This window comes from Tursiops truncatus, chromosome 18 (assembly GCF_011762595.2).
Source record: "Tursiops truncatus isolate mTurTru1 chromosome 18, mTurTru1.mat.Y, whole genome shotgun sequence".
NCBI lineage: Eukaryota > Metazoa > Chordata > Mammalia > Artiodactyla > Delphinidae > Tursiops > Tursiops truncatus.
Window position 1 is genome coordinate 24894354 of NC_047051.1, and position 11068 is coordinate 24905421.

Sequence of the window (11068 nt, forward strand, 5' to 3'; positions counted from 1 at the left end):
TAGGGAAAGATTTTTGGATGGTATATAAAAAGCACTAATCATTTTTTTAACTGAGAAATCAGACTTCATCAAAATTTAAAATTTTTGTTCATCAGATGTTATTACAAAAAGAAAACTGCAAGCCCCAGACTGAAAGAAAATGTGGAAATCCATATAATAGACACAGGATTTGTTTTTAGAACATAGAAAGATTATCTACAAACTAATAATAAAAAAACAACCAACCTAGGAAAAACAAAACATGGTCAAAACACTTGAACACACACCTCACAAAAGAAGATATAGGAATGACTAATAAACACATGAAAAATCAAACATGCAATTATCCTGTGATCTAGCAATTCTTCTACGTTTTTATCCAAGAAAAGTGAAAAACAATATAAGAATGAATTTTTATTCATAATAGCCAAACACTGGTAACAACCCAAATGTCCATAAACAGAAGAATAGACACACAACTGTGGTACAGTCATATACCAGAATACTGCTCAGCAAAGAAGCAACAAACTACTGACACAAGACAACATGGACGAATCTTAGGAATACGATGCTCGCCAAAGGATGCTGCAGCGGGTTGAATAACAGCCTCTCAAAGACATTCAACTCTAATCCCCGCAGCAACATTGCAGAAGGGAATGTTGATAATGAGGGAGGCTGTGTTTGTGTGAGGGCAGGAGGTATATGGAAAGTCTCTGTACTTTCCACACAATTTTGCTGTGAACCTAAAACTGCTCTTCAAAGTAAAGTCTATTAAAAAAAAAAACAACCGTAAATGAAGTCATGGCATAGAAAACAAGTGACCTTTCAAAGAAAGAAAAATACCTCCACGTGATTTTTTTTTTACAGAGTTATCTCAATATAATCAACATACAATAAACTTCACAAATTTTGAATATACAATTTGAAAAGTTTTGACATCTGTTCATAAGATAGTGAATGTAGCCACCACCCACAAAGGTTTCCTCCTGCCCCACTGTCACCCCTCCAGCCCCATTCTCAGGCAACCACTAATCTGCTGTCTGTCACTATAGATTAGTTTGCATTTACTAGAATTTTAAATAAATGGAATCATACAATATATACTCTCTTTCTGTAATTATTTTGAGATTCATCCATGTTGTTGTGGGTATCAATAGCTCACTCATTTTTACTGGTAAATAATATTCCATTGTATGGATATACCACAATTAGTTCATCTATTCACCAGTTGATGGACATTTGGGTCGGTTCTAGTTTTGACTATTACAAATAAAGCTGGTACACAAGTACGGGCAGATGGTTTTGTTTCTCTTGGATAAATACCTAAGAGTAGAAAGACTGGATCATACGGTAGGTGTGCTTTTAACTTTTAACTCCTGAAGAAAGAAAACACTTTAATGTGATTTTAAACCAAAACAACCCACTGTGAGTCTCAGGCAGAATCAAGACAGGAGTTTCCCTAGTGCCAGGTTCTAAGACTTTCTGCTGCCACCATCTGGGGAGCAAAAAGAGGAGAGAGCTGTCCCCAGAAGTCCACTCCCCGCACCAGGATCTTGTCCTGTTTTCTCTGCTCTCTCCTGCAATGTTGCCTCCACCCCATCATACCCACAGCCCCCAGCCATTCAAAAGCCATTCGCCTAACTTGATTATGGGTGAAGAATTGGAGTGGTTCAAGCCACAAATATAACTCAGTGGGAAAGAAGAACATGGGCTTAAAGCTACTCTCCAGCCCTTTGTAGCATCTTAATGTCACAGAGGAAAAAAGAACTTCTAATTCTGGAAATGAGCTAGCACTCTTTTTGCACCCCAAACCACCTTGGCAAGTTGCAGAGGTGCTTTTTATTCCAGCGCCAGGCACAAGGTAAGTACTTAATTTTCATTTGAATGAGTGAATGTCTACCACACACATTCCTCTAATTAGTCACAAAAGATACATTTGGAGAGAAAAACAAATATCGTATATTAACGCATGTGTGTGGAACCTAGAAAAATGGTACAGATGAACCGGTTTGCAGGGCAGAAGTTCAGACACAGATGTAGAGAACAAAGGCATGGACACCAAGGGGGGAAAGCCGCGGGGGGGTGGGGATGGTGGTGTGCTGAATTGGGCGATTGGGATTGACATGTATACACTGATGTGTATAAAATGGATGACTAATAACAACCTGCAGTATAAAAAAACAAACAAACTAAACTTTCTTTGGGTTATTTGTATGGAAATATGTTAATATAAATGTTTCAGACATTACATGAAATTTCTAAAAATCTTATATGTTCTGGTATAATGTTATAAGTCATAATTCTAGTTATTACTTTAAAATGTATATCTCAGAAATAACTAAATTTCCTTGTCAATTGCATTATTATGAACTTTCATCAAATCTTTAACTGTGTCATTTTTAAGTCTTTTGTCATTTACAGACAGTTCTGGGTGTACTCTGATGCTTTTGCCAAAATGTTCCTATAAAAGGGTTTCATCTTCAAGGAATTCATGGAAAAGACTCTGACAAGTACAGGTTTCTGGTAACTGACTATACGGCTGAACTGAATGAATAAGCATTTTCAGAACTCTAATGGAAAACTGGTGAATTCATAAAAGTGTTAACAAAAGATCAAGATGAAAAAAAATTAATTACGTGGGACTGAGTGAACTGATGAGGATGATTATAATTTTTGTGACTTTCTGTTTGAATAATAATAATAAAAAAAAAGATACAGTTGGTTTCAGGCAAGAGCATGTAGTGAACTAGCAGTCAGAAGGCCTGGACTCTGGTGCTTGCCTTGACATTAATCTACCTGTGTAGTAGGGGGAGGACATGGAACTTTTCTGAGCTTCGATTTCCTTAAATGTAAGATAAGAAAACCACCTGACTTCTTTAGCTTTGGGGACATTTAAATAAGATGACACGTGCAAAAATCCTTTATAAAATGTCTACATTTACAAATTTATCTACAGATGTATTAGCAAATAAAAACAGTTATACAATATGACTTTTTTTTACATTGTCTTCCAAAATCTCAAAGCTGCCTCATACGTTTAGCTCTACTTTGTTAGGAAGTTAAGGAAGAACAGATTTTTGCCAAGCCTGGTACACCAAGCAGTTGAGCCAGAAAGAGTTGAATTGACTTCCCGAAGATCACCCAGGGAGTCATTTTCCCGGCAAACTCGAATCTGGCACTCCTTTCTGAGGACAAGTTCATCTCTTAATCTCCGGCTTTCCATCAGCACTTCTCTGTACTGCTGTAAACCTCTGACACTGCTAAATGTGGAGCTGGCTTAGTCAGTCTACCTGAAAGCAAATGCTAATTTCTCCATTGCACTATAGAGAATAATTAACTTGATTATTTTATAAGTGGTGTTAGTTAATCTTCTCAGATGAAGACCACCTAGCTCAGGACTCCCCTGGTGGTGCAGTGGTTAAGAATCCACCTGCCAATGCAGGGGACACGGGTTTGATCCCTGGTCCAGGAAGCTCCCACACGCCGTGGAGCAACTAAGCCCGTGCACTACAACTACTGAGCTGCGCTCTGGGGCCCGCGAGCCACAACTACTGAACCCATGTGCCACAACTACTGAAGCCCGCGCGCCTAGAGCCCATGCTCCGCAACAAGAGAAGCCACCGCAATGAGAAGCCCACACACCGCAACAAAGCGTAGCCCCCGCTCGCCGCAACTAGAGAAAGCCCGCCGCAGCAGTGAAGACCCAATGCAGCCAAAAATAAATTAAAAAAAAAAAACACCTAGCTCAAATACATAGTCCAATATTTTAAAATTACAGTAAAACTAACAGTCTATTAATGCAAGAGATTATTTCCACCATTGTTAGGGGGAAATAAAAAAGACACAGAGATCTAAAATTCAGAATGGGCCAAATCTTCATTTGACCTTTATTTGCCTCCAGCTTTACATTGCCCATCCCCACTACCCAGGGTTTAATTTGGATGAACATCTGATTTGGGTTGGGGTTAGGGAACATGACTGTAGATGTGAAGTGGTAAATCATGGCCATCTGAGGTCCTGACGGTGGATTCTCCATCTTCTACGTTCCCTGACACTGTTTTGTGCATTCCAGTTGGATCACTTGACTTTTTCCTATGTTCTAACACAGATGCCCACATGAGTAGAAATGAATAAATGAAGAAACACAAACTTAGCAGACACACCACCAGCATTGTACGTATGGAAAGAAGTAGAGAGAAGAACGCAAAATTCCCTTCTGAATAACACCTTTTACCAGACTCTCCTGGTAGAGAAAACTTTGAGATGACAATACTAATTGCAATGAAATATAAATAAGACAATGATAGGTTTTCAATAATAAAAAATAGACCAGCTATAGGGGTTCCCAGGGCGGTGAACGTAACATACCTCGTGACCCCACCCTGTGGAGAGGAACTTACTATAAAGCTATCCTCTTCTCTCCCTGGATGATACTTTCATCCTCTTGAAATATTCTTCAAAAGGATGACCTTTTGAGAAGGAAATGAAGTCTAATTTTTTAAAAATTAAGAGTTTGGGTAACTTTGCATGAAAAAGAAACAAAGAAAGTAGGTTCTATGTTGTCAATTTTAGTGTCGTTGAAAATTTTAGTGTTCAATAAAACCTCATACTGTAAGTAAAGTAGAATCCAGTAACTTAATATGTTCAACGGGAAAAAACCATCAATGCGTGTACAGAACTTTTAACTTCTCTCATTGAATGTGTCCCAACATCAGCAGCTGTTCTTTGGTTCATCCCCAAAACGTGAACATCACTAACAGTAGGAATTTGTTCTGTAATTTCACTAAATGGAAAAAGGACTCCTTGGAGAGAAGCTTATTGAATATCTTAGGGAAGGGGAAAAAAATCAGTCTGAATCTTGTTTCCAGAGAGCAAAGATGCTTTTCAAAAACAGCTGCAGTCGAGTAACTCAGAGTGCGCTCCCACTTGGCATGTAATGACAATTTAAGTGTCATCATCTTCATATACAGTGTAAATCAGTGGTTCTCAAACTTGAGAGAGCATCAGAACCATCTGGAGGTGTTCAAACCCACATGGCTGGGCCTACCCCCAGAAGTCTGTAACAGGGCCCAAGAATCTGCATTTCTAACAGATTTCCACGTGAAACTGCTGCTGGTGGTCCAGAGACCACACTTTGAGAACCATTGGTATAAATTATCTTAGTTGAACTGGGTGATTCTGTGAGCATCTATGAGTTCATTATGATCCTCAAAAGAAAAAGTCAGTATTGGGCTTCCCTGGTGGCGCAGTGGTTGAGGGTCCCTGCCGATGCGGGGGACGCGGGTTCGTGCCCCGGTCCGGGAAGATCCCACATGCCGCGGAGCGGCTGGGCCCGTGAGCCATGGCCGCTGAGCCTGCGCGTCCGGAACCTGTGCTCCGCAACGGGAGAGGCCACAGCAGTGAGAGGCCTGCGTAACGCAAAAAAAAAAAAAAAAAAAAAGAAAAGAAAAAGTCAATATAAAATGTACAGATAGGCAGTTGTAAAAAAAATTAAATTTCTTAATATACATGGATATTTGTATCTTCCTTTTAAGGACATGTTGGTTTATAAAGTATAGTTCTTTTAAAATCTGTGAAGCAATGAATAGACATCCACAGGTACCAAAAGCAGGAAAAACTAAATAACATGATAGAAAGGAATCCAGTCCTCAGTCAGCACCACTAGAACACAATAACTAATCAAAATTCTTGTGTTCAAAGATGACAAGCTAGCCAAATGGCCCAAAGAAGAGAATTAACTTTGTCCCTCATCATCTAGGGGGAAAAACCCTCTACATGCTCATTGTAATGAGATGTTCACACACTCATAGCTCAGTGATATATTTTCAATTAATATATCAAAGGAGGTTAATATTTAATAATGGCAAGACAATGAGTTTGGCAATGTCAGCCATGTGGAACCCAAACCGACAACCTTTCCGAGGAAGATGTAAGTTTCATAAACTAAGATCTATGAGAAAGTAATAGACTTAAAATTCCCACTGATAAAACCAGGTGCAACTGAAGTATAAAAGGTATTTAAGTAAAGACTCAGGTTTATATTACCGTGGACTATAAAACCAAATTGTGGTATCCACCAAGAACCAATCAGTGGACAATACACAAGGCCTAATACTGTCTTGCTTTGTTTTTATCTTTAGAATCTGGTAAGGTTACTACAACCACAGAAAAATGCAGAAATAGAATCAGGTCAAATTACTGTTAACTCCAAGGGGATGTCCCTGAGGAGATATAAGAATAAAAGTAAGAATAAGAACAAAATAAGGATAAAATTCTATAAACTGCACAAAGGCTGACATGTGAAGGCTAGTAGCAGTTTTAGTCATAATAGCCAAAATTTGGAAACTACCCAAATCCCCATTAGTAAGTGAATCAATAAGCAAATTGCAGCACATCCATACTATGAAATACTACTCAGCAAAAAAAAAGGAACGAAGTATTGATACATATTACAACACAAATGAATCTCAAAAGTATCATAAGCCAAAGAGGTACAGTATGATCTTTTTATTTTTTTTTAATGGCATGATCTTTGTGTTAGTGTATGTGGAGTAATTCTTTAGGTGTTTAAAACACTTATAAGGAGTTAGTTTATTGGACTGGTGACTGCATCAAATGTTTAGAAAATTTTGTTAAGACAGTTTTCAGTCAATGTTGAAATGCATGGGGGAATTTAATTTGTCAAATTTCAATGTTTTAATTTATTGGTTGTGGAAGTCATGTAAATACTCAAAAGGATATACATTTCAATGATTAAAGGAATGTTAATTGTTCAAAATATGCATAAGAAGAATACATTGTTACATTAAATAAGGCATAATAGAAGGAAGTGGTCTTCGCTTGCACAAAAGCCTCTTACACATTCAATAATGCACCAGCATGCATCGTACAAACACCTCCAGTCTTGGTCAGCACGAGCACATGCATTTGGCAGAGTTCTCATCAGTGTGCGTAGATGATCCTGGGTTCTGTTTTTTCCACTTAATGACATTTCATATGTACGATATTAGCTATAGAAATAGCCCACAGGACTTCCCTGGTGGTGCAGTGGTTAAAAATCCGCCTGCCAATGCAGGACACGGGTTCGAGCCCTGGTCCAGGAAGATCCCACATGCCGTGGAGCAACTAAGCCAGTGCACCACAACTACCGAGCTTGCACTGTAGGGACTACCGAGCCCTCGTGCTGCAACTACTGAAGCCCGCGCGCCTAGATGCCGTGCTCCGCAACAAGAGAAGCCGCTGCAATGAGAAGCCCGCGCACCGCAACGAAGAGCAGCCCCCGTTCACCGCAACTAGAGAAAGTCCGCTCACAGCAACGAAGGTCCAACGCAGCCAAAAAAAAAAGAAAAAGAAAAGAAATAGTCCACAACGTTGTTGTTTTTGAGATTCTGATAAGGCATCTGTGATATACCATAGTTTGCTGATCTTTTCCTCCATTGTTGGGGCTTAAGTTCAAAATCATTAAAAATTATAGTTACCAATCGTTTCTTTCTCGCCATGGTACGCTAGCAATACCCAGACCTGGCTCAGAATCCCAGCTCCACCTTATCAGCCATGTGACCTTGAGCAGACCACCTGACCTTTCTGATCCTTACTTATCCCAGGGTTTCCAAAAAGGATACAATAAGGCACACCTGCAGTTCCTGGCACATAGTATGTGCTCAGAAATGTTGAGCCCTGCAGGGGGCGACGGTTCTATCCCTGGTAGGGAAACTGAGATCAAAAAAGAGAAGAAAGAAAGAAAGAAAAGGAAAAGAGATGTTGAGCCCTAGATCTAACACATATTTTCCTGATGTACATACACTTCAGAGTATCCAAGCCTTTCAATTTTAGTGTAACAATTATACCACTTTGGACCTGATATTCTTCATATTCTAGACATAATCTTCACTGTTTTTCTGGGGTTTTTTTGCGGTACGCGGACCTCCCCTGTCACGGAGCACAGGCTCCGGACGCGCAGGCTCAGTGGCCATGGCTCACGGGCCCAGCTGCTCCGCGACACGCGGGATCCTCCCGGACCGGGGCATGAGCCCGTGTCCCCCGCATCGGCAGGCGGATTCTCAACCACTGTGCCACCAGGGGAGCCCGCTTTTCTTTTTTGAGAGTTGATTTACACTTCCAGTTTTCATTCCTTCAATCCATTATATTCCTAAGTTTTGTTTGTTGTGTTTGTGTTTTTGCTCCTAGTTTTTCCATCTGCTACTCTGTCTGTAATCCATGGCCTTCAAATCATTTGTGCTGCATTTTCTCTTCTCCTGTTTGGTGTCTATCTTTTCAGTCTGTTTTCCTTAGGCATACATTGGTGTATATATTTTAAATAAGATCATACGTTATACCCTGTTTGTTACCAGTAATCGTATGATCAGTTTCCATGTCAAATATGTTTTCTCATTATTTTAACAGATGTGTTGGTAAATTGCAATTTAATCAATTCCTCATTTTTAACATTTATATTGTTTTTACTTTTTCACTTTTATAGGGGATGCTTTGATGAATATTCTAGTAGCTATATCTTTAGGCTCATCCGTGATTGCTTCCTTAGAATTAATTCATACACGTTAAATTGCTGGGTCAAAAAACACATAGAATTCTAGGTCTTTTAGTATGTATTTTCACATTATCTAGATAAAGATTATACACAATAAGGTTATAGCTTCCTGTAGAAAATCCAAGGCAATTTTATCACATCGATTTCCTTTAGATACTTCCCTACAGATCAATCTTCAGAAATATCAATATTTTGAGCCATTTTTCCTGAATAAAAAATTATAAATAAAGTATCATGAGCTCACATTTTTACAATCTGATACAAAAGAAGTAACTACTCTCTGGAATGTCACCTTTACTAAACCAGTGCTCTCTGAGAGCACCTTACAATGTAGTGCCTGTTTCATAAAAGCACATTCATTTGATTTTGAGATCAGTATGTGAGGGGGCCTGGGGGCATTCCCATACTCTTTTGCGCTCTCATTCGCCCTAGCAGTGCCGACTGAACACTTTGTTTTCAACCACAGGGTCTGGGCGCTCCATAGCTATACCATGCCTTTTAGATTAAATCTGATTTCTTCCTTCAAGTGGATGTTTTATTCTCATAGCCAACAGGTCACAGAGTTCAGAGAAAGAAGATCATGTTCTATAATGTTTATTAATGTCTTAAAACTATGTGCCCATCTATTCTGAGTCTGAAAGAAATCAACGTTATTCTTACAGAAAATCAGGTGCAGTGAATCAACCAACTAATTAATCATTGCTGAGTGCCAACAATGTGCAAGGCAGCAGAAGTCCTCCAACTCAGAGAATAAGCTTAAAATACATTGGTAAATATTCTTCTTTCATTTTGGTTGCTTTTTCTGGAATATTGGATGAATGTGTAAGTTTGCATTTTGTTTTTCTATATGTTATTTTTTCTTAGCCTGGAGGAAGACCATAGTAGCTAAGTTTTTAAAGTATCATGTTTTTCCTCAAAAGATGCTTTTTAAATTGAGGAAATGGAGTGTCTTGCAATATGAATATTGGCTTTATATGTTTCCTCTTCTGTGAAATGTCCATTTATGTCTTTTGCCTATTTTTCTAGTGGGTTATTGTCCTTTGCTTATTGATTTGTAGAAGTTCTTAAAATATTCCTTTTTTTTTTTTTTTTTTTGCGGTACGCGAGCCTCTCACTGTTGTGGCCTCTCCCGTTGCCGAGCACAGGCTCTGGACGCGCAGGCTCAGTGGCCATGGCTCACGGGCCCAGTCGCTCCGCAGCATGTGGGATCTTCCTGGACCGGGGCACGAACCCGTGTCCTCTGCATCGGCAGGTGGACTCTCAACCGCTGTGCCACCAGGGAAGTCCCTTAAAATATTCTTGATAGAGATTCTTTGTTATATATGATACATCTTCTCTATTTGTAGTTTACCTTTTCACCTTCTCTAACATGTCTTTTAATTAATACTAGTTTTTAATTTCAATATAGTCAAAGTCATCACACTTACATGATAATGGGCTTTTTTGGGTCCAGTGTTTAAGAAATCCTTCCCTACCCTCCAGATCTAAAGATATTCACTCATATTTTTTTCCTGAAAGTTTTAAAGTTTTGCTTTTGATATTTGAATCCTTAATCCATCTGGAGTTGATTTGCATGTCTGATGTGAGATAGGAATCTGATTTATTTTTCATATGGATAATAATTTTTTTCCTGTTCCATTTATTGAATTCCTTATAAATAATCCAGGAAACGCAAATCAAGACCATAAAGAGAGATACCAATTTACATACATTTAGTTGGCAAAACTTGAGAAGTCTGACAGTACCAAGTGCTGAAGAGGATAGATCAATAGGATGGTGAGAGTATAAACTGTTACAACTGCTTTGGAAAACAGTCTGGCTTTATACTGCAAAGTTGAACATTCATACGTCCTACAATGGACCCACATTCCATTCATAGGTATAAACCGAGGACGACTCCAGCAGGTATGCACTGGGAGAGAAAACCACTTATGAGAATGCTCGTTAGAGCAAGAAATGTGAAAGCCTAAACTCCATTATCCAGGAGGCCAGATAAATAAATGCTGGTATAGTCAAACAATGAAATACTATACCGCAGTGAAGACGAATGAATCACTGCAAACCACAACTCTTAGTAATAGAAAACTAAATGGGAAAAAAGTCCCAGAAGACTATATACAGCATAATATCCTTTTCATAAAAGTCAAGAAGAGTTGAAACTAATCACTAACTTCTTTGCGTGCATCTACATGTGATAAAAAATAATTTAAATCGAGAATGAATAAAAATACAAGATTCAGAATTGTGGCTATACACGTGGAAGAGGCAGGGGGATGGGCCAGGACAGGGCACGGAGGAGGTGGAAGTTTTTGTCAGTGTGTTGGTTCGCTGACTGCATAGTGAGATCATGGGTGGTCGTTATATTATTTTATTTTATTTTTTTAAAGGTAACTTTCTAAAATTATTTATTTATGGCCTTGTTGGGTCTTCGTTGCTGCCCGAGGGTTTTCTCTAGTTGCAGCGAGCGGGGGCTACTCTTCGTGGCAGAGCCCGGGTGGGCTCTAGGCTCATGGGCTTCAGTAGTTGTGGCACACAGGCTAA